The sequence below is a fragment of the Eubalaena glacialis genome, chromosome 18 (genome assembly GCF_028564815.1).
Source record: "Eubalaena glacialis isolate mEubGla1 chromosome 18, mEubGla1.1.hap2.+ XY, whole genome shotgun sequence".
In the NCBI taxonomy this organism is placed as follows: Eukaryota; Metazoa; Chordata; class Mammalia; order Artiodactyla; family Balaenidae; genus Eubalaena; species Eubalaena glacialis.
Window position 1 is genome coordinate 24,530,376 of NC_083733.1, and position 22,698 is coordinate 24,553,073.

A 22,698-nucleotide genomic window follows, 5' to 3' on the forward strand; every position below is an offset into this window, starting at 1 on the left:
CACTTTTTTGGCATCTGGATAGTTTCCATGAAAGTAGGAAAAAAACACAGTTTGTCTCCTCTTAACATTTAGAAACAAAGCAATGGAAAGAAGTTGTCAGGTTTAAAATGGTAGAGATATACTGATAAGAAGGTAGATGAAAAGATGTCTTATGAGCCAAAACAACCAAAAAAATTCAAATACTAGACATTATTTATTTTAAAACTATGGTATATTTTATGTTTGAAACATGAGAGAATCAAATGATAAACTCATATTCAGAATTGTTTTTCCTTCTTCAGATGGACTTTAAAATGGTCAATAGCTGATGTCTCTCCACTGAGAACTTCATGATTTACAAGTCCTAGCCCACCAGATGAAGGTTAATATTTTGAGAGAGCCAATATATTCAAATCCATAATTGATAGGTGGATGAACCCTCTTTTTAATTGGATCTTTAAGGGAGATGGTTTCAGTATTTGGCATTTTCTAAGAAACTTGCAGCATGTCTTTCAATTCGAAGTTGCTGTGATCATTCTCCTCTCTCATACAGCTTGGTCCTTCTGCAATTTTCAGCTGACTAATTCATAATCAAAACCAAAATGAGATAGAAATTAACTGTCTCTTGTCTCCTATACAGTTGAGTGATTTCATAAATAATTCTCTTTCTGAATATATGAGAATTATATTTCTGCCAGAATAGGAAAGCAAACTTCAATACAGATAAAGGTGAAAACAAAGGTCAAAAATGTGATGAGTCACTCACATCACATGTACACACCAAACAACCACAACACCTTGAATCTTCTCAGTTATACAGCTCAGACATTGGTTTCTTCATCTTCCAGTTGGATGAATTTATAAACAAAAGGAGTTTGACTGACAGCATTTCAGTATTGGCTTCCATTCTAATTGTGAAAACAGAAGATACTCAGCAATTACATATTAACAAGTCAGGGAAGATAAATGAACCTCTTCCAGATACAGAAATCTCTTGCATGCAGAAAATTTGAGGTCGGCAGAAACATGATCTTCGCCAGCCTGCATGTTGTAGTTAAAAGATTTGATTGAAATTGCCAGAAAGCAGGCTGGAGAAATGGGAGTCTTCATGTTTTATACTGAAATATTTGAATCACATGTATAGAGAAATAAGAATAAATAAAACTCTGCCCTAAAGAGGGTCTGTGGGAAGGAAAGACATAGACTTGGCCTCAGTTATAGCTTGATTAGGCTTAAGGAAAGACAGAGGGGGAACCAGAGTATCTGATGACACTAATATTTTTTTTTTCTCCTCTTGATGACTCTTTTTTAACCAAAATTCTATTAACAAGAACCTTACTCTAAAGGCACGATTGTGATAATTAATTTAGATAATGGAGATGCTGATTAGAGCTTTGAAATAAGTGTGTCTTGGGTAATCTCAATATCCATTCCATGGTTACCTGTTTAGAGTATAATTCATGTTTTGTTTGGTGGGGTTTCCATCTCAACTCAATGGCCAACTTCAATCACTATGTGTTTCATGTCTTTTTATCCTCTAGAAACATCCCTTGTGAGAATACTGACTACAGGCAAGTTATTTTAAGCCTCAGTTTTGTCATTTGTAATACCAGATACTACCTATCTACCCCTTAGGTGTGCTTTGATGGATATGAGTAACCAAGGGCTGAGACAGCTATTATCCCAATGTCTGGCACATAGAAAAATACTCATCATGAAATGGGACAAGATCCTATTTATGTGAATCCATTAATTCCTAAATTTCCATGCTATGTTCCATCTCTTCATGGAAGAGATGGCTTATCATTCTCAACCAGGTCCCTTTGCAGCTTTAACTCTGTTGATTTTTGAATGTTGTACAGTAGTTCTGAAATTGGCCTCACTGGTAGTTGTGAAACTAGTGATCCTCACTAGTACGCATTGCAATGTATTGCAGTCTAAAGGGCATTATCATAGAAACATAAAAGGGAAAAAAATAGGAAGATGAGAAGGTGGGGAAAGAACGGAAATATTTACCAGCCACGAAATAGCTGGGATTCCTGGACCTGGTTTTAAATATGCAGGCTTTTTTTTCTCTCTCTCCTTTGCCAATATTAAACTCAGCTTTCTCCATAAAATGGCTAATCCCAATTTCCAATTTGTTAAGATGACATTCCATTCTAGCATATCAAGTTGTTTTAAATCATCCACAACCTCCCAACACACAGACTCTGTGGGAATCATTTTGTATAAGCTGGAAAATTAGTCTTCCTTTGCTTTTTTGAATAATGTCAACTTAATTCAGACGCCTCTTGTCCCAAAACTAAAATTTACTGCTTGAAAGTGGAAGTGGGTTTCCCACATTCCAAGCCAGCCAGAGCTGGTCCTCTGCCCTCCATCCTCTCTCCAGCTGAATCCTCATGCATACCTCTCCTGTATTCAGGATGTTGGTTTCCAGGATGACAGAGTCCCTTGTTCCTCCACCTTAAGCCAGCTCTGCCCCATCTGGGCTGAATTAGACCTGAAAAGCCTTCCTTGATTATCCACACAGCAAAGAGGGCCTTGGTAAGCCAACTGTCCTCTTCCTGGACACCATCAGTCTCGTTAAATTCTTCCATTACACCAAGCTGCTTTGCAACTAATCTCTTTCCTCAAGTGGTCTTTAAAAAGCCTCCATCCCTCAGTGACAGTGGATTCATTATTATTGGGTTTCTCAGGCTACCATACCTAAGCATACCTAAGCATCAAGTGAAAACTGTGTGCTTGGCTGAGTGTGATAATGAATACCTATACACGCATGCGTCTAATATGGTGACCCTGTCTACTCTGCTCACATAGTAGACTTTTCCACAGCATCAAACATTGATAAGAGGTCTTTTTCATATATGGTGTTAGCTTTTACCCATATGAAGTAAGGTGTTTTTCCTCAGTGTTAAATCGTAAAAGGTGGTGCTCAATTTGCACGAAACAGAAGGGCCAACTGGGATTCCGAACATGCAGAATAGCATTATGCATACATGATCCAAAAAGGATTCTGCTGCAGTAATTCATAATTTATTGTTTATGCTTCCAGCAATGTTTCGTTGATAAAAAGCCATTTATGTTTCATTTTGTTGTTTAAACTGTAATTAAGGACGATGTGCAAGCTAAGAAAAATAGATAACAGATCTGTACTTCCACTTTCTGAGTTGAGTGTGACTGTATAGCTTGGTTCGGAAAACTAGATTTTCTTTGCTTAAGTAGTTTTTAGAAAACTCTTGTTATTTTGTATCGTCTCAGATCTTTTTTGTATGTTTGTTTGTTTTTTTAAAATCATAATACAAGAGTACCCTCAGAAGCTAAGAATTTCCTTTGCAAAAACTGAAAATCCTAAAATTATTGCTCTGGTCAGACATAGCACAGCACAGTATCTATTTTTCAGTGTATGTTACAGAAGACAGTTTAGTTCTGAGATTGCTGACTCCTATGGATGTAATTTAGATACACTGCATATATGCTCGTGTGTGTTGTTGTCCGTATGCTATTCAAAGTTATGAATTGATTCAGAGCTTTGCTGTCAATTTGCTAGCAATCTTTTCTGGTTCTTACAGAGAATTCTAATTCTGAGGATTTTTGAAAGAGAAAAACGAAGAGATAAATGGGCACATGGTTAGTTATCTTGAAGTTATCTCAGTTATCTTAAAGATACCTTATGGCATAGAAACTTTTTTTTTGTTGTTGAGAATTTTGCTTTCTGAGACTTTTGCTTCAAAAGAAAAATAGAACAATGAAGGAATAGATTGAACATTAGGGGAAGTAAAAAGATTACTCAGAGAACTTTTTTTTTAATTTATCACATCTTGTTTGGACCACTTTGTTGTTTGTGTCATTAAAGAATAATGTTATTTACTGATTTATCATCTATTTGCAAGCATGAAAATAGGCCTGGGGATTTTGTGTGTGCCAAATAAACATGACTGTCCTTTGGTAAGAACAACCAGATACTAAAATCGGATGTGGAAACAAAATGAGCTGTCAGTCTATGCAAATTTTCCTTTTCTAAAAAAGTATTAAATGTAGTTGATAATCATTTCATCTCTTTTCAGTACAGAAGTTTAAATTTTGAATTAATTTGAGTACTTTATAGACACAACATTAGGCATATGTGGCATTCTGTCTAGGGATGTGACCCGAATATCACACCATGTGCTTTGGATCCTTCAGTTTATTAAAGTGTATAGAGAAGGCAGAGAAATAATTTGGAAACAGTAAAGGGGACACTTGCATAGATAAACATTTAAAAAGTTGACTTGGGATGAATTAGAATGAATAATAAAAGAGAGAGCCCTTGTGGAATACAGAATAGCACAAGCTTCCTGGTTAAGAATATTTAGTTTTGAATCCTAGCTCTTCTGAACATGAACTGTGAGAACTTGCACGAATCACTGAATAACCTCGAGCCTTTATCTATAAACTGAAAGTAATAATTATCCCTATGTTGTTTTGTATAAGAAAATATTAATTTAAGTAAAAAAATAAAAACGTGCTAAGTTTAGTGTCTGGTAAATAGAAGGCACTCAATAAATATTAGTTTCCTTCCTCTCTTTCTCTCCTTCTTCTACAAATTTGTGAGCCCCCTGAATCTCTCTCATTCACCCAGTGTAACAAACAAAAATATTAAAAAGGAACCTAAAATAAGGATTTGGGTGATAAGTAGTTATATGCTGTTCAACTGTCCCTTACCTGAAAGGCCAATAATTGAACCTACCGGTAAACACTGACCATGAATAAAGCAGGGGGGAAAGGAGAAATGGGAAAGAAGAGTATTTGGGTAACTTAAGTTGTTCTTTGAATATAACCCTCATTACCATAACATAATCAATGGATAAAAATAAAGAGTACCTAAAAATTGTAGGTTTCCACAGGACTTGATCCAATTGCATATAGCTCTCTATATATTGGCAAATGGGATATTTAAGAGTTGATAGAATGATAAAATTTTTGAGCTAGTAGCACCTTAGTAAATAGCCAGATTATGAAGATATTAGATACTAGATAGAAACTTCAAATGTATTTTTAAAAAATCAATAGCAGTGTGCTTTAAAAAGGCAACGATTAGAGACATCTATCACCCCAACTTTATTTTCCATCACTCTCTCCCTTCTACCTTGTTCCCATCTCATACATCCTTTAGGTTGAACACGCAAAACCAATTATGTTTTTTATATCCCTTCCTTTTGTCTGGAATATACATCCTCTGCTCCCTCTACTTTCCATCTAGCTAATTTCTAGTCATTCATAACAACCCAGGTTCCCCTCATCTGTGAGCAGAGCAATGGAGTGCTTAACGGTTTCTGTGAAGTTTGCTTTGCTTTTCTCTGCAGGACGGTGATAACTGCTAAGGTAGACACGAGTATCTGTCTTGAGTCAAGGAGTATCTCCTCCACTGTCCTCTGAGGTTATTGATAACACACTGTATCTTTATTCACTCATATATTCATTCAATACCTATTTATTTAGTGCTTACCACGTGCAAGGCACTACTTTGGAAATTCAAAATAAAACAGTGAATCAAATATACACTGTTTTTGTCCTCCTGTACAGAGTATTTTTGTTTTCCTTAGGACTCAGTCTTATACTAATTTGAATTCTCAGAGAGAACAGCTATAATTTAACATGGCTTTTTGTCATACAATGGAGAAATTCACAGGCTAGCCTGCAAAATACTATGATATGAGGAGGAATGATCACACATTCTAGTTTCCATACTGTCATAAACAATGTTCCCTTTTAAATCTTACCCAACTTGTGAAACTGGTTCTATATAAAGAGTTAGGTTTTCCTAGATTCCATCTCTCCCATCTTTACAAAGCATTTGGCTGATCGGGGTGGTGACACACATCTGTAGTCAGGAACACATGGTTCTCCTGTGAGTTTCAGATTGGTGTCCTCATGATTCCTGAGCTTAGACAAACTATGCTGAACTATACTCTTTAATGCTTTTCTGCTTGCAGAGTCAAATCATTTTGGTGAGCTCTTTCCAAATTCACAGTGATCCACAGTCATCACTGCAATTTGTGCTGCAGCACTGTGAGCTGGGGCTGATGATTCTATTTTTGCAGGTTTATTAGAATCCATTCTAGTTTTGATCCAAGTCTCCCTGTAAATAGTTCATGCCTTTTCCAGTTGCTGTGCATAGCTGGTTTAGAGACCTGTCGGTTAACATGTTTTAGCTAACTTTCAATGTAGTATAATGTTTATTGAGGGCCCCTGGCAACTAGAGGATGGTATTGTACTGATTTCAGGACATCATGTTGGATTCATTTTCTATCTGTTGCCTGTTCTGTTCCCTAAGCTGCCACCAGAATGAATGTGCTGATGCACTTCGTAGAGGAAGATAGTAATTGTTGTCCTTGGACCTCTTTGGGTTACTCATTGCCTTCGCTTTCATCCTAGTAGACTGCCTACTAGAATTTCCTCCCTCTATTGCTTGAGTATATTATTCTCAGACTTTTGAAGGCTGTTTATCTTAAAGCAGTCTGAAAAAAGGGTGACACGGTACCTGGTGTGCTGAACACAATCATCCTTCTCTGAGTTTCCTGCTTTCATTTGGCCAGACAGGCATTGCTAGTTTCATCAAGATCACACTGTGATATACTTCTCCCTGGACTTCAGTTTCCTCTCACACAAAATGAATAGGTTAGGGCTGGGAGCTAAGGACTCATCTATTCTAACATACTGAGTGTGCAAACACATGGTATGAGGAGAAATAGTACAAACTTTGAAATCAGACAAGTCCCGCATCCACCAATTAACAAAGATGTGACTTTAGACAAGGCTTTTAACTTTCTGTAACAGACCGTGTTTAACTATGTCAAAACAAAATTGCTGTGATGAGCAAATGAAAGAATGTAGGATAAATGCCAAGGGCAGTACCTGAACTTAGATACTCTATGTATTTTGTCTTTATCAACCTTCAAAAGAAATAATGCAAATGGAAGTGATCTTTACATTAGAAATTATTGTACCAAATCTCATCCACATTAAAATACTGGATAGTATTATTAAAAGATATGCTTCTACAATATTATAGGTTTTATATAACCCATTGAGCAGGTTTCTGGACATATAGAATTAAATTATTACCCTACATCAAAATAACTCAATAATGTATGATACATGGTTCCAATAGTTCACAATTTGGTAAGTTTTGCTTATCTTCTAAGGCTGGAGACAAGGAAAGTTAAGAGTTTTATGAAGGTATTTAATTATTGGATTCAGTTTTGATTTACAGAAAAATCTCTCAAAAAGGTAGAGTTTGAATTAACTTTTGCAGAGATAAGAACACAGTTTTGGGTAGAGGTGCCTGTCAAAGTTAAGGAAGAATGATCAGATATATGAATAGTTTACTTAAAGGAGAAATAGGGAATGACCAAAAACATTTTTAAAAGAAAAATGCAGTGAAACATTTTGTGGAGATTCATAAACTGTATGATCATAAGAGTTAGCTTGAATCCCCAAAATAAATTAGTGAAGTAGTTCTTCATATTTTGAGTATATCTGCATCTATTCTTGATGCTTTTCATAGGATAAAAAATGTGTCTCACACTTTGAAGAGGTTTTTCCACACACACTCATGCATGCACACAAAGTTTACTAATGGCCCTAGCAAGTAAATCGATATAAACACACATTATGTAGATCAGTAATAGATATATTTAAAATTTTTTTCTCAGTGCAGTTTTAAATCTTAAAAATAAAAAATAACTTTGGCCATATTCTGAAACATATTGTGAGTTGACATAAAACTTGCCTTTGTTATGAATGTTGGTAGGCTAAAGTTCAATAAAGAAAGTTTTAGAATGGTTAAGAGACAATTATCTAGAATTCATTATCTTTTTTGCCCAAAGAAAGAGAAGTAAAATGTACGCAGGTAATTGTATAAAATTCACATTTTGACTGGGTAGGCAAGAAACAAGAAGAAAACCTATACCCCTATATTAATCCTGTTATAGCTTTTCTGTCTTTCTAAAATATTTATTCTAAAATGGATGTTTAATTTTGTAAGAACTTTTTTTTTTCAAGGAATAATCTAACATTACATACCATGAAAACAGAATTGCTTACAAAATAACTTTCATTGAGAAATATAAAAAATGATTATAAAGATTAGAAAGTATGCTTACATCTCTGTTTAGGATATTTTTTAAAAGTCCTGTGGTTATTTTAAGACAAATCTGTACTTTCTTACTCTGCATGGGTTATACATCAAATTGCAAAAAAAAATAGCTAAAATTTATTGAGCACCTATTATTTCAGATAATTTACATAATATCTATCTATCTATTACTATATATATTCAGGGTTAGTATTGTTATTGCCATTTTACACATGAGGAAACTGAAGCTCAGATATGCTCACTGACCTACCAGGTACAGAATGCAGCTTGCTACCAAGCTTCTAAAGCTACATTCTCACCAGTAGCACCTGCTGCCTTTCAATGCCTTACACTATACTTCTAGAACATTTGCTCAGTAAAACTGTTGATATTTCATTTATAATTTTCAAACACTTGTGCCTTCTTTTTTCAAACTATAGAACGTTAGAAACCAATAGCTAAACATCAGAGAAGATTGTCACAGTATTAGTTAGAGAAAACCTGGAACATCAAAAAAGAATACTAAAACAAATGATTTACTGTAGATATTGCAGGCCTCCACAAAAAATTATTATGCCTACTGCTTAGTGAGCATCTACTACATGCCAAGTGTGATTCTAGACTGTGTGTGTCTGATCCTCACAATGGTCTTTGAAATTCATTACAATGATACTGAGTTATTAAGAAACATAGTAAAGCATTTGTTTCCTATGCTTAGGAAGAGAACAGTGACTCTTGTATTGGGCTAATAGACCTGGTTCAGTCTTGCACAACTTTCCACCCTAAATTTAGTGAAGATATAGAAAGATATCTTTCTATATAGGTATAGAAAATGATATAGAAGATATAGAAAAATGAAAGCCACAAAAACTGACTGATAGTCAACATGTTGCCAAAATCTGGAAGGACTGTCTAATTAAAAAGGTGAAAGATCTTGCTGCATTATCCTATTCAATGTTCATACATAACCACTCAAATATATACACAATGCATTAGGACAAAGAGAACACAGGTAAATCATTTAAACTTTTTTTTTAATACAAAGAGTCTAAAATGCATTAAATGGAAAGAAAAAGCATTTAGAAATATTTACTATTTTTTGGAAATGGGACTTTTGTAGTACTTCAATTCCACATAAGCAGTTTTTACATACTTTTTAGTAATAGGATGTGACATTTACATGATCTAAAGTTAGGGGCACATAAATACTTGACCGGTACCTAGATTAGTATCCTTTCTTCCTTGGATGTTTCTAGGGTTATTTTGTTCATATAGAACAAAGTAGGGACTTAAACTAGGGCATTGGACCTATACCTCAATATAGTCTAGTGAATCATTTGCAGTGGAGATAAGCCAATCATAGTGGCCTGAAACCATATCAGGCCAACACACTATCTTTGCCTTTTTCTGATTGAAAGCCTAAATTCTAATCTGATGCCTTAAAACTTTAATGTCACCAAATATAATATATTGTTAATGAGATGCATCATTAATGTAGATCCAGCTAAGAAAAATAATGTTCCACTAAAAAGCTGACAATTAAATACGATGTGCCCTCAACTATAATACACACCCATATTTCACAGATACTGCAATCAATACGGTATTCTGATTAATAAACCTGAAGAAAAGCACATTAGCTTCTAAAAAGAACTGAAGGAAAAGAACAAGAACCTAAGTACAAAAATAATGCTGGGTATAAAGAGTATAAGCAAACTCTATAAGTAAAAGCTATAAAGAAGCACATTTCCAAAGGCAGTCATCATTTTTATTATGTTACTCACTTGCTTAATCCCTTAATTCAATGTCTTTCAAAATAAGCAAAGCACCATTAACAAGGAATTACTTATTTCTCTCAAAGCACAATTTCCAATGTTGGAATTGTAAAATGAGAATTTAAAATCCAAATCTTGGCTGTGCAAGATTCTCCTGGAAATGCATTACTGGAGTATGTGCTGGGTCTTGTTTGTAAGTATAGAACATGGAGTTTTAGCATCATAAAATTTCTCTCATCAGGGCCTTTCCTCCTCAGAAGGGTGACGACAATGAGCAGGTGGTGGAGAACAGGAAAGGAGCAGGGGTTTTTAGTATCATAATTCAGGTGGACCAAGTAGCAAAGTTGGTGGGACCTTACAGGAGGAAAGAAGGAAGCAGGTAAGAATGGAATTTAAGGGGTTAAACTAGCTATATAAAACCTTCCCTGAAATGTATCCTAGGTCTCAATATGCTGATCCCAAAAAGGGATAAGAAGGGTCAAATTAGTGAGGATGACATGGCAGCAGGAATTTCCAAAACGTAAAAAAGCTTCTCACTAGTAGGGATGTAGATGTTCCCACCTGTGACTCTCCTTCTTAAGAGTAGCACCTAGCCAAGGTGCTTGTTCCATGGGTAGACAAAAGAAGATGGAGGGCAAAGATGAAAAGAACAAAATAAGATGTCAGGGAGGTCATCAGTCAGTTTTGTGAGGAGATTCGGGGAAACTTAGGAAACCAAGGCCAAAACCAGACTGTGGAGATTAAGCAGATAGAGTCCATAATTTACTAGTCAATTCCCTGGGTCCCTGCGAGCTCCACTTTTTTAAATCCATTGGATGTTGGGCTTATAGAAGCAAGACCATTCACATTACAGCGTGAGGGTCTGAGCCTCTTGATATACAGCACGCATTAGTTTGTTTTCTTAGAGGGCTTAGAAGGGAAAAAAGTTATGATGCAGAGAAAACTGGAAGAAAGAGGGGAAGCATGGGCTGTTCCAGCTGTGATTCTATTATCCTTAATCCCACAAATTTGTGATTTCCTTGTGCTTCTAATACATAAAATACTCTCAGAAGCAACAATGATGAAAGTGAGCAATGACAGAGACAGTCACACAAGGTAAGGAAGCCATCTCCCACAGACTGGGTTCTGTCTATGGGCTGCATCGCTTGTTAGCTGAACTTTGATAAGTATTGCATTTGTCAGCCCGAGTTTTCTCTTAAGATGGGTACATCCAGGCATTACTTACAGCATTACAAGGAGTTTAAAAAACAAACTATGTGACCTTAGAGTATATTGCATGGGCTCAAAGGGAAGATCAATAGATGGTGGCTGCATTTTAAAAATGTAAGAAACTGCTGAATGAATGCATGCATTTAATGTAGCTTCACACAAAAGAGCTTGTGAAGAACTTACGCCACTTCTCTTAAACAGAAGAAAAAAAACAACACTAGATGGAGAGAGTGAATATGCTTATTAGAAACTTATTTGCTTACAGGTGACAGAAAAGCCCGCTCAAATTACCTAAACAATAAATGTAAACTGGCCCAAATAACAAAAAGTCCAGAGTTTAAATGGCTTCTATCATGACCAGATCCAGGTGCCCCAAAGATGTTATAGGTCCCTGTCTTTCCCCAGCACTATTCCTCTGCTTTCTTTCTCTGTGCTATACTGCCTTCCCTGTACATTCTCTCCAAAGAGTGGGAAAGAAAGCTTGCAGACAAGGTAGGCCTATACAGATCTCACAGCTTGGTGTTTGTAAATGAGAGATCTTCTCTATGCCAGGTTTCATATCAATTCCTGGTTTAAAACAATGGGGCCCCTGTTTGACCTAGGAGATGAGCATGTGACTCAAAAGCCATTCTCTTTGTTTATGGAGATGAAATGTTCTCAGGGCTACAGATGTATGAGTTGTTCCCTGTGCAAGGCCCTCAGCCCTGGGAGGAATGACAACTGGAAACCAGCACACACTCCCCTTGAGAAGCTATGATCCCAGCACAGTCTCCTTTGTCTCATTTTTAGAAAGGCACCATCTCATCACCAAGCCCTTGAACTCTTTGAGGCTGTAACTTCAAAAAGATGAATACATATTTTAATTCACACAAATGCAACCTTAGGCTAGTAGCAGCCCTGAGATCCCTGTTGGTTCACCCTGGGTAAGTCCCCACCTTCCACTGGGGGCAAGCCACTTGATTGACAGCTCCATCACAATCAGAAGATGTGAAGGAAGGTCCGTTTTAAAAGGAAGGTAAGTTGGAAAAATAAATAGTACGGACAGGATGAGAAGATAAGTCACAAATAGGCCAGCAGTGTCAGTGCTATGAGTGACCTCAGCAGAGGGATTCCTTCCCTTTCCTTGGGAAGATTCTCTGTAAAGAATGACTCTCCCTGTTCAGAAAGTTATGAATTGCAGTTGTCTATTATGTGACTTACATTGCATTACATTGCAATATGTCATTGTGAGATGTGACATAATATAACGTAAGTGACAGGCAGCTAAAATTTTATAGCAAGAAAACTTTTTTTTTATATCCAGGATCTGCGATCAAATTTGATAGCAGCTATCAATCCATTTTTTTCTGCAGATAGATCAAAAATTTGATGTTCATGAAAAGCAGGTCATTTTGAAACATCCACAAACACTTCAGTGCCTGCACAACTCAGTTACTATAACTCAGTTAAAAAACAAAACCAAACACTCTAAAAGCTGCATTAGTCTTGACTCAAGTTCTGATTTTGCTTTCTATGATAAGTGCAATATTGTTTATTGTTTTGGATTGTGAATTTAGTTTTCTTTTGGATACTGCTAAAAAGTGATGATCAAATAACTTATTTTAGTGCCTACATCAAATGAGTAGTTCACAACTGAATGTGGTTTTGTAGTCTAGGAGATATTTGGCAATGTCTGGATAGGTCACAACTGAGACAGGGGTGGGATGTTACTCGCATCTAGTGGGAAAAGGTCAGAGATGCTGCTAAACGTTCTATGATGCTCAGGACAGCGTCCGCAAGTTCATTCTGTCTAATGTCTTAGCGATGCCTCTAATCCCAGAGGTCACTGTTTAAGTGAACTGGCCTAAACACGGCCATGACCTGGTCCAAAGGTGTCCCAAGTAAAATTCTGATGAATCTAGAATTGGTTTCATCCACCATCCCATCCTCAATACAGGCCATGGTAATACATTATTTAAATATCCAGCTAACTCTTTTGGGCTTAAGGGACACTAAACAGAATCTTTGTGCACACCAAAGATTGATTATTGGGAATTTCACCTACTAACAGCCTCACAGCACGTCCTATAAGGAAAAAAAGGCAGAATTTCTGAGCTCTTGTTCTACCTCTACCATAGCTCTATCTTTGAAGGCCTTTGGAAAATGGTTTCCCCTCTCAGGGCGCAGTGGTCTCATCTATACTATGGGAAACTGCATAAAGCAGAATTACTTGACTTTGCTTATTGGATTGTTTTTTTAGTAGAGGAATCCTTATATTAAGCTATTCTTCTCAAGGTACCTTAATTATATAGAACACAAAGATATGAAGTTTCTATGACTGAAACAGGTGAAAGACAGGACCAGAGACCCTGTCCATTCCATCACCCCATCACTCCCAACATGACAGAACCCAAGAGATAACTTGAAAACCAGTGATGCAAAAGGCTCCTTCCAGGGGTGGATTCATTTGATGTTATGAATCATGCCAGGGAAAGACACTGGAAAGTCAATATTGCTCTTGGTAGAAGTCACTAAGGAGTGTGGACAACTTCTTCGATGTTTCCCTTTGCTTCCAGAAAGGCACGTCTGAGAACAAAGTTGAAAATAATCCATTGTCAGTGTTTATATGTACCTGACAAAGAACTCTCACTATCTAGGATTTCCATCTGCCAAGATACAGAGTAGTACTGGTAAAAAGAAAGTAGGTTTTAGATTATGATAGATCCAAACAGAAATCCTTGGTCTGCCATTTACTAACTCTGTGTGTTTGGGTTCATTATTTAAGGTCTGCATGCTTTTGTTGCTTTCTTTGTGAGGTTGGGTTAATAATGCCTATCATAGAAGTGATTTTAAGGATTAAATGTGATAATGATGTAAAGCATTTACCACAGAGTGTGATGCATAATAATAGCTCTCATTTATTGACTGCTTAGCACTATAATTGTAAGAATTAGAGATAATGTATGTAAAGTGCCTGGCATGTAGAAGATGCCCCGCATATAGTAGCTACTGTTATTATTCAGCTAGAACACACAACCAGAAAGAGTTCCGGAAACATTTATAAAATGGAGGTGGTTAGTTTCGCTTTTTTGCATCATACCTCATTTACCTCTTTTTCTTCTTTGTGGCAGAGAATCTCCAGGCTTCCCCTGGTATCTCAGGGTCTAACTTGGACACTCAATAAAGGCTAGCTTACACATAACTCATAATAATAATAATAACGACGACAACAACAACAACTTCTGAGCGTCTAGAATTTCTTAGGGAGGGTATCTCCATTTTGCAGATGAAGAGGCAGAGGCAGGAGGAGGTTAAGTACTTTAGCCAAAGTCAATTAAACATGAATTGGTGAATCCAAGATGCAGGTTAAAACAGTCTGCTTCAGAACTTTGTGGATGAATCATGTAATTGAGTGTTGCCAAGTTGAATGCCTCCTCATAATGTGACCTGTGATGGCATAAAGCAACAACCCTTTAATTTAATCCCAGTTCTGTGCATTAGCAAGTTGTGCCGCTGCGCTTATAGCTCTCTATCTCTTCTGGCCTGAGCTGGCCTCAGCTATTCTCACCGTGGTTCACTCGCCTGCCTGGGGCTTTGTCTAGGACATCTGGAACCTCATTCCATGTGGTTTCTCCTCGTCTAGAAGTTTAACCTGGACACAGGTGGTAGACACTTTCCCAGATGGGGAGCAGATTCTTAAGGTTCACTTGATTCCCGGGCTTGGGGACTTATACCCTGTCGCTTTCAGCACATTCTTTTGGTCAAAGCAAGTCACAAGGGCGGCCCACATTAGGGGAGAGGGAAAAGAGTCGCCACTCTCTGATAGAAAAAGCAGTAGACATCCTGTGGCCATTTTCTGTTGTCTACTACTGTCTGCCTTCTGTCCAAAAATCCTTTATATTCTTCTCACATTCGATATGTGCTCTCTCCTATCCCAGGACTCCCAAAAACCTCTTACAATTATAGCATCAGCTAATCATGCTCTGTAACAGGTCTGAATTCAGATGAAATTCTTGTTTCAGCTTCTCTCAATCAGAAGACTATGAACTGAAAAGACACATTATCTGCACCCCCATATTCCTAACATATCTGGTTAAACTTGAAAAGGATAACTGGACTAGAGATACTATTTAGATAGGGGAGGAATGTGAGATAGATAGAAGTCACTGGTCCATAGCTACTCTAAAATCCACCTGGTTACCTGCTGCCAGATCCTCTTACTCCAAAGGTGGGGAATGAGCCAGCTTCTACTCTATGGACATGATGCCTTGTTCATTGTTCACCACTGCTCTTGACTCTGCCTCTGGGTTCTTGGATCATCCCTTGATAAATCCTTTGTTTTCTACAAGAAATATTGCATATTTTCAGCTCACTATCTTTCTCATCTGCTGGGTGTCTGAGACTTCTTTTTTAATTACAATTGTTAAGTCAATTTTATCCATGTTGATGATGCTTTCAGCTATAAAATGGTCTTTTTAAAATTTTTTATTGAAATATATATAGTTGATTTACAATGTTGTGGTAGTTTCAGGTGTAAAGTGATTCAGTTATATATATATATAACTGAATATATATAAAACATATATATATATATGTTTTACATTCTCTTCCATTATAGGTTATTATAAGATATTGAGTATAGTTTCCTGTGCTGTATAGTAGGTCCTTGTTAGTTATCTATTAATAGTAGTGTGTATATTTTAATGCCAAACTCCTAATTTATCATAAAATTATCTTTTAATACTATTTAGGTTTCCTATGAGTCCAGTCCATGTCTCCAAAAGCCATATCTATTATTCTTTTTCAGAAATATCTATTTTTTTTCAGTATATCAGTCTACTTTAAGACACTGCCCTAAAGATTTTTTTAAATTCTAGTCAAGTTGGTCTGTGAGGTACCATCTTAAATCTTTTAGATGTCTTAACAAAGGGCAGTCTCACCCTCTCTTTGATCTTTACCCCATGAGAGGGGTTGGCAAACTTTTTCTATAAAGGGATAGAAAAGGCTTTGTGGGTCTTATGCCCTCTGTCACATCTACTTGATTCTGTCTTTCTAGCGAGAAACCATCAAATAAACAATACATAAACTATAGGCATGTCTGTGTTCCAATAAATCTATTTAGAAAAACAGGTGGCAGGCTGGATTTGGTCCATCGTCATAGTTTGCTGACTTCTACTCTAGGTCACTTTATACTCTGAAACTCTTGTACTGTTTGAGAGACAGTAATTAAGAAACAGTTTTATTGTCCAACCCAGTAAGCCTTCTATCCAAAATTGCATTAAATAATGCTTACAGAATGAATATTTATTTTTTGTTATTATTGTTTTGTTTTAGCTCATATTTCTTTTCCTGTACCGTATCATATTTCACTAAAAGAAGCCAGTTGACACTTCTAACATTTTGTCTGGAAGATTTCTTAACCAAAGTCTACAAATTAATTAGGGGATTTTTTAAAAAACCTTTTCTGTTACTATCGATTTTTTTTTTTAAACATCTTTATTGAAGTATAATTGCTTTACAATGGTGTGTTAGTTTCTGCTTTATAACAAAGTGAATCAGTTATACATACACATATGTTCCCATATCTCTTCCCTCTTGCATCTCCCCCCCTCCCACCCTCCCTATCCCACCCCTCTAGGTGGTCACAAAGCACCGAGCTGATCTCCCTGTGCTATGCGGCTGCTTCCCACTAGCTATCTATTTTACATTTGGTAGTGTATATATGTCCATGACACTCTCTCACCCTGTCACATCTCACCCCTCCCCCTCACCATATCCTCAAGTCCATTCTCTAGTAGGTCTGTGTCTTTATTCCCGTCTTGCCACTAGGTTCTTCATGACCTTTTTTTTTTTTTTCCCTTAGATTCCATATATATGTGTTAGCATACTGTATTTCTTTTTCTCTTTCTGACTTACTTCACTCTGTATGACAGACTCTAACTCCATCCACCTCATTACAAATACCTCCATTTCATTTCTTTTTATGGCTGAGTAATATTCCATTGTATATATGTGCCACATCTTCTTTATCCATTCATCCGATGATGGACACCTAGGTTGCTTCTAGGTCCTGGCTATTGTAAATAGAGCTGCAATGAATATTTTGGTACATGACTCTTTTTGAATTATGGTTTTCTCAGGGTATATGCCCAGTAGTGGGATTGCGGGGTCGTATGGTAGTTCTATTTGTAGTTTTTTAAGGAACCTCCATACTGTTCTCCATAGTGGCTGTATCAATTTACATTCCCACCAACAGTGCAAGAGGGTTCCCTTTTCTCCACACCCTCTCCAGCATTTATTGTTTCTAGATTTTTTGATGATGGCCATTCTGACCGGTGTGAGATGATACCTCATTGTAGTTTTGATTTGCATTTCTCTAATGATTAATGATGTTGAGCATTCTTTCATGTGTCTGTTGGCAATCTGTATATCTTCTTTGGAGAAATGTCTATTTAGGTCTTCTGCCCATTTTTGGATTGGGTTGTTTGTTTTTGTGTTATTGAGCTGCATGTGCTGCTTGTAAATCTTGGAGATTAATCCTTTGTCAGTTGCTTCATTTGCAAATATTTTCTCCCATTCTGAGGGTTGTCTTTTGGTCTTGTTTATGGTTTCCTTTGCTGTGCAAACGCTTTTAAGTTTCATTAGGTCCCGTTTGTTTATTTGTGTTTTTATTTCCATTTCTCTAGGAGCTGGGTCAAAAAGGATCTTGCTGTGATTTATGTCATAGAGTGTTCTGCCTATGTTTTCCTCTAAGAGTTTGATAGTGTCTGGCCTTACACTTAGGTCTTTAATCCATTTTGAGTTTATTTTTGTGTATGGTGTCAGGGAGTGTTCTAATTTCATACTTTTACATGTATCTGTCCAATTTTCCCAGCACCACTTATTGAAGAGGCTGTCTTTTCTCCACTGTATATGCTTGCCTCCTTTATCAAAGATAAGGTGACCATGTGTGCATGGGTTTATCTCTGGGCTTTCTATCCTGTTCCATTGATCTATATTTCTGTTTTTGTGCCAGTACCAAACTGTCTTGATTACTGTAGCTTTGTAATATAGTCTGAAGTCAGGGAGCCTGATTCCTCCAGCTCCATTTTTCGTTCTCAAGATTGCTTTGGCTATTCGGGGTCTTTTGTGTTTCCATACAAATTGCAAAATTTTTTGTTCTAGTTCTGTGAAAAATGCCAGTGGTAGTTTGATAGGTATTGCATTGAATCTGTAGATTGCTTTGGGTAGTAGAGTCATTTTCACAATGTTGATACTTCCAATCCAAGAACATGGTATATCTCTCCATCTATTTGTATCATCTTTAATTTCTTTCATCAGTGTCCTATAATTTTCTGCATACAGGTCTTTTGTCTCCTTAGGTAGGTTTATTCCTAGATATTTTATTCTTTTTGTTGCAATGGTAAACGGGAGTGTTTTCTTAATTTCACTTTCAGATTTTTCATCATTAGTATATAGGAATGCAAGAGATTTCTGTGCATTAATTTTGTATCCTGCTACTTTTCCAAATTCATTGATTAGCTCTAGTAGTTTTCTGGTAGCATCTTTTGGATTCTCTATGTATAGTATCATGTCATCTGCAAACAGTGACAGCTTTACTTCTTCTTTTCCGATTTGGATTCCTTTTATTTCTTTTTCTTCTCTGATTGCTGTGGCTAACACTTCCAAAACTATGTTGAATAATAGTGGTGAGAGTGGGCAACCTTGTCTTGTTCCTGATCTTAGTGGAAATGGTTTCAGTTTTTCACCATTGAGGACAATGTTGGCTGTGGGTTTGTCATATATGGCCTTTATTATGTTGAGTTAAGTTCCCTCTATGCCTACTTTCTGCAGGGCTTTTATCATAAATGGGTGTTTAATTTTGTTGAAAGCTTTCTCTGCATCTATTGAGATGATCATATGGTTTTTCTCCTTCAATTTATTAATATGATGTATCACGTTGATTGATTTGCGTATATTGAAGAATCCTTGCATTCCTGGAATAAACCCCACTTGATCATGGTGTATAATCCTTTTAATGTGCTGTTGGATTCTGTTTGCTAGTATTTTGTTGAGGATTTTTGCATCTATGTTCATCAGTGATATTGGCCTGTAGTTTTCTTTCTTTGTGACATCTTTGTCTGGTTTTGGTATCAGGGTGATGGTGGCCTCGTAGAATGAGCTGGGGAGTGTTCCTCCCTCTGCAATATTTTGGAAGAGTTTGAGAAGGATAGGTGTTATCTCTTCTCTAAATGTTTGATAGAATTCGCCTGTGAAGCCATCTGGTCCTGGGCTTTTGTATGTTGGAAGATTTTTAATCACAGTTTCAATTTCAGTGCTTGTGATTGGTCTGTTCATATTTTCTATTTCTTCCTGGTTCAGTCTTGGCAGGTTGTGCATTTCTAAGAATCTGTTCATTTCTTCCAGGTTGTCCATTTTACTGGCATAGAGTTGCTTGTGGTAATCTCTCATGATCGTTTGTATTTCTGCAGTGTCAGTGGTTACTTTTCCTTTTTCATTTCTAATTCTATTGATTTGAGTCTTCTCCCTTTTTCTCTTGATGAGTCTGGCTAATGGTTTATCAATTTTGTTTATCTTCTCAAAGAACCAGCTTTTAGTTTCATTGATTTTTGCTATTGTTTCCTTCATTTCTTTTTATTTCTGATCTGATCTTTATGATTTCTTTCCTTCTGCTAGCTTTGGGGTTTTTTTGTTCTTCTTTCTCTAATTGCTTTAGGTGCAAAGTTAGGTTGTTTATTCGAGATGTTTCCTGTCTCTTGAGGTAGGCTTGTATTGCTATAAACTTCCCTCTTAGCACTGCTTTTGCTGCATCCCATAGGTTTTGGGTCGTCGTGTCTCCATTGTCATTTGTTTCTAGGTATTTTTTGATTTCCCCTTTGATTTCTTCAGTGATCACTTCGTTATTAAGTAGTGTATTGTGTAGCCTCCATGTGTTTGTATTTTTTACAGATCTTTTCCTGTAATTGATATCTAGTCTCATAGCGTTGTGGTCAGAAAACATACTTGATACGATTTCAATTTTCTTAAATTTACCAAGGCTTGATTTGTGACCCAAGATATGATCTATCCTGGAGAATGTTCCATGAGCACTTGAGAAAAATGTGTATTCTGTTGTTTTGGGTGGAATGTCCTATAAATATCAATTAAGTCCATCTTGTTTAATGTATCATTTAAAGCTTGTGTTTCCTTATTTATTTTCATTTTGGATGATCTGTCCATTGGTGAAAGTGGGGTGTTAAAGTCCCCTACTATGATTGTGTTGCTGTCGATTTCCCCTTTTATGGCTGTTAGTATTTGCCTTATGTATTGAGGTGCTCCTATGTTGGGTGCATAAATATTTACAATTGTTATACCTTCCTCTTGGATCGATCCCTTGATCATTATATAGTGTCCTTCTTTGTCTCTTGTAATAGTCTTTATTTTAAAGTCTATTTTGTCTGATATGAGAATTGCTACTCCAGCTTTCTTTTGATTTCCATTTGCATGGAATATCTTTTTCCAACCCCTCACTTTCAGTCTGTATGTGTCTCTAGGTCTGAAGTGGGTCTCTTGTAGACAGCATATATATGGGTCTTGTTTTTGTATTCATTCAGCCAGTCTGTGTCTTTTGGTGGGAGCATTTAATCCATTTACATTTAAGGTAATTATCGATATGTATGTTCCTATTCCCATTATCTTAAATGTTTTGGGTTTGTTATTGTAGGTGTTTTCCTTCTCTTGTGTTTCTTGCCTAGAAAAGTTCCTTTAGCATTTGTTGTAAAGCTGGTTTGTTGGTGCTGAACTCTCTCAGCTTTTGCTTGTCTGTAAAGGTTTTAATTTCTCCATCAAATCTGAATGAGATCCTTGCTGGGTAGAGTAATCTTGGTTGCAGGTTTTTCTCCTTCATCACTTTAAGTATATCCTGCCACTCCCTTCTGGCTTGCAGAGTTTCTGCTGAAAGATCAGCTGTTAACCTTATGGGGATTCCCTTGTGTGTTATTTGTTGTTTTTCCCTTGCTGCTTTTAATGTTTTCTTTATATTTAATTTTTGATAGTTTGATTAATATGTGTCTTGGCGTGTTTCTCCTTGGATTTATCCTGTATGGGACTCTCTGTGCTTCCAGGACTTGATTAACTATTTCCTTTCCCATATTAGGGAAGTTTTCAACTATAATCTCTTCAAATATTTTCTCAGTCCCTTTCTTTTTCTCTTCTTCTTCTGGGACCCCTATAATTCGAATGTTGGTGCGTTTAATGTTGTCCCAGAGATCTCTGAGACTGTCCTCACTTCTTTTCATTCTTTTTTCTTTATTCTGCTCTGCAGTAGTTATTTCCACCATTTTATCTTCCAGGTCACTTATCCGTTCTTCTGCCTCAGTTATTCTGCTATTGATCCCATCTAGAGTATTTTTAATTTCATTTATTGTGTTTTTCATCGATGCGTGGTTCCTCTTTAGTTCTTCTACATCCCTGTTAAATGTTTCTTGCATTTTGTCTATTCTATTTCCAAGATTTTGGATCATCCTTACTATCATTATTCTGAATTCTTTTTCAGGTAGACTACCTATTTCCTCTTCATTTGTTAGGTCTGGTGTGTTTTGACCCTGCTCCTTCATCTGCTGTGTGTTTTTCTGTCTTCTCATTTTGCTTATCTTACTGTGTTTGGGGTCTCCTTTTCACAGGCTGCAGGTTCGTAGGTCCTGTTGTTTTTGGTATCTGTCCCCAGTGGCTAAGGTTGGTTCAGTGGGTTGTGTAGGCTTCCTGGTGGAGGGAACTAGTGCCTGTGTTCTGGTGGATGAGGCTGGATGTTGTCTTTCTGGTGGGCACGTCCACGTCTGGTGGTGTGTTTTGGGGTGTCTGTGGCCTTATTACGATTTTAGGCAGCCTCTCTGCTAATGGATGGGGCTGTGTTCCTGTTTTGCTAGTTGTTTGGCATAGGGTGTCCAGCACTGTAGCTTGCTGGTCGTTGAGTGAAGCTGGGTCTTGATGTTGAGATGGAGATCTCTGAGAGATTTTCGCCGTTTGGTATTACGTGGAGCTGGGAGGTCTCTTGTGGACCAGTGTCCTGAAGTTGGCTCTCACACCTCAGAGGCACAGCCCTGATGCCTGGCTGGAGCACCAAGAGCCTTTCATCCACACGGAAAAAAAGGAAAAGTGGAAAAATTAATATATCCTGTTCCCAAAGTCCACCTCCTGAATTTGGGATGATTCGTTGTCTATTCAGGTATTCAACAGATGCAGGCACATCAAGTTGTTTGTGGAGTTTTAATCCGCTGCTTCTGAGGCTGTTGGGAGAGATTTCCCTTTCTCTTCTTTGTTCGCACAGCTCCCGGGGTTCAGCTTTGGATTTGGACCCACCTCTGCGTGTAGGTCGCCTGAGGGCGTCTGTTCCCCGCCCAGACAGAACGGGGTTAAAGGAGCAGCTGCTTCGGGGGCTCTGGCTCAGTCAGGCTGGGGGAGGGAGGGATACGGATGCGGGGCGAGCCTGCGGTGGCAGAAGCCGGCGTGACGTTGCAGCAGCCTGAGGCGCGCTGTGCGTACTCCCGGGGAAGTTGTCCCCGGATCACGGGAGCCTGGCCGTGGCGGGCTGCACCGGCTCCCGGGAGGGGCGGTGTGGAGAGTGACCTGTGCTCGCACACAGGCTTTTTGGTGGCGGCAGCA

At 37.4% G+C, this 22,698-nt stretch overlaps 1 protein-coding gene across 3 annotated transcripts in view; it reads left to right on the forward strand.

The window, feature by feature from the left end:
* CDH8 (cadherin 8) overlaps positions 1 to 22,698 on the forward strand; it is a 367,319-nt gene that overhangs the window by 305,791 nt on the left and 38,830 nt on the right. The gene's annotated exons all lie outside the window — the stretch shown is intronic.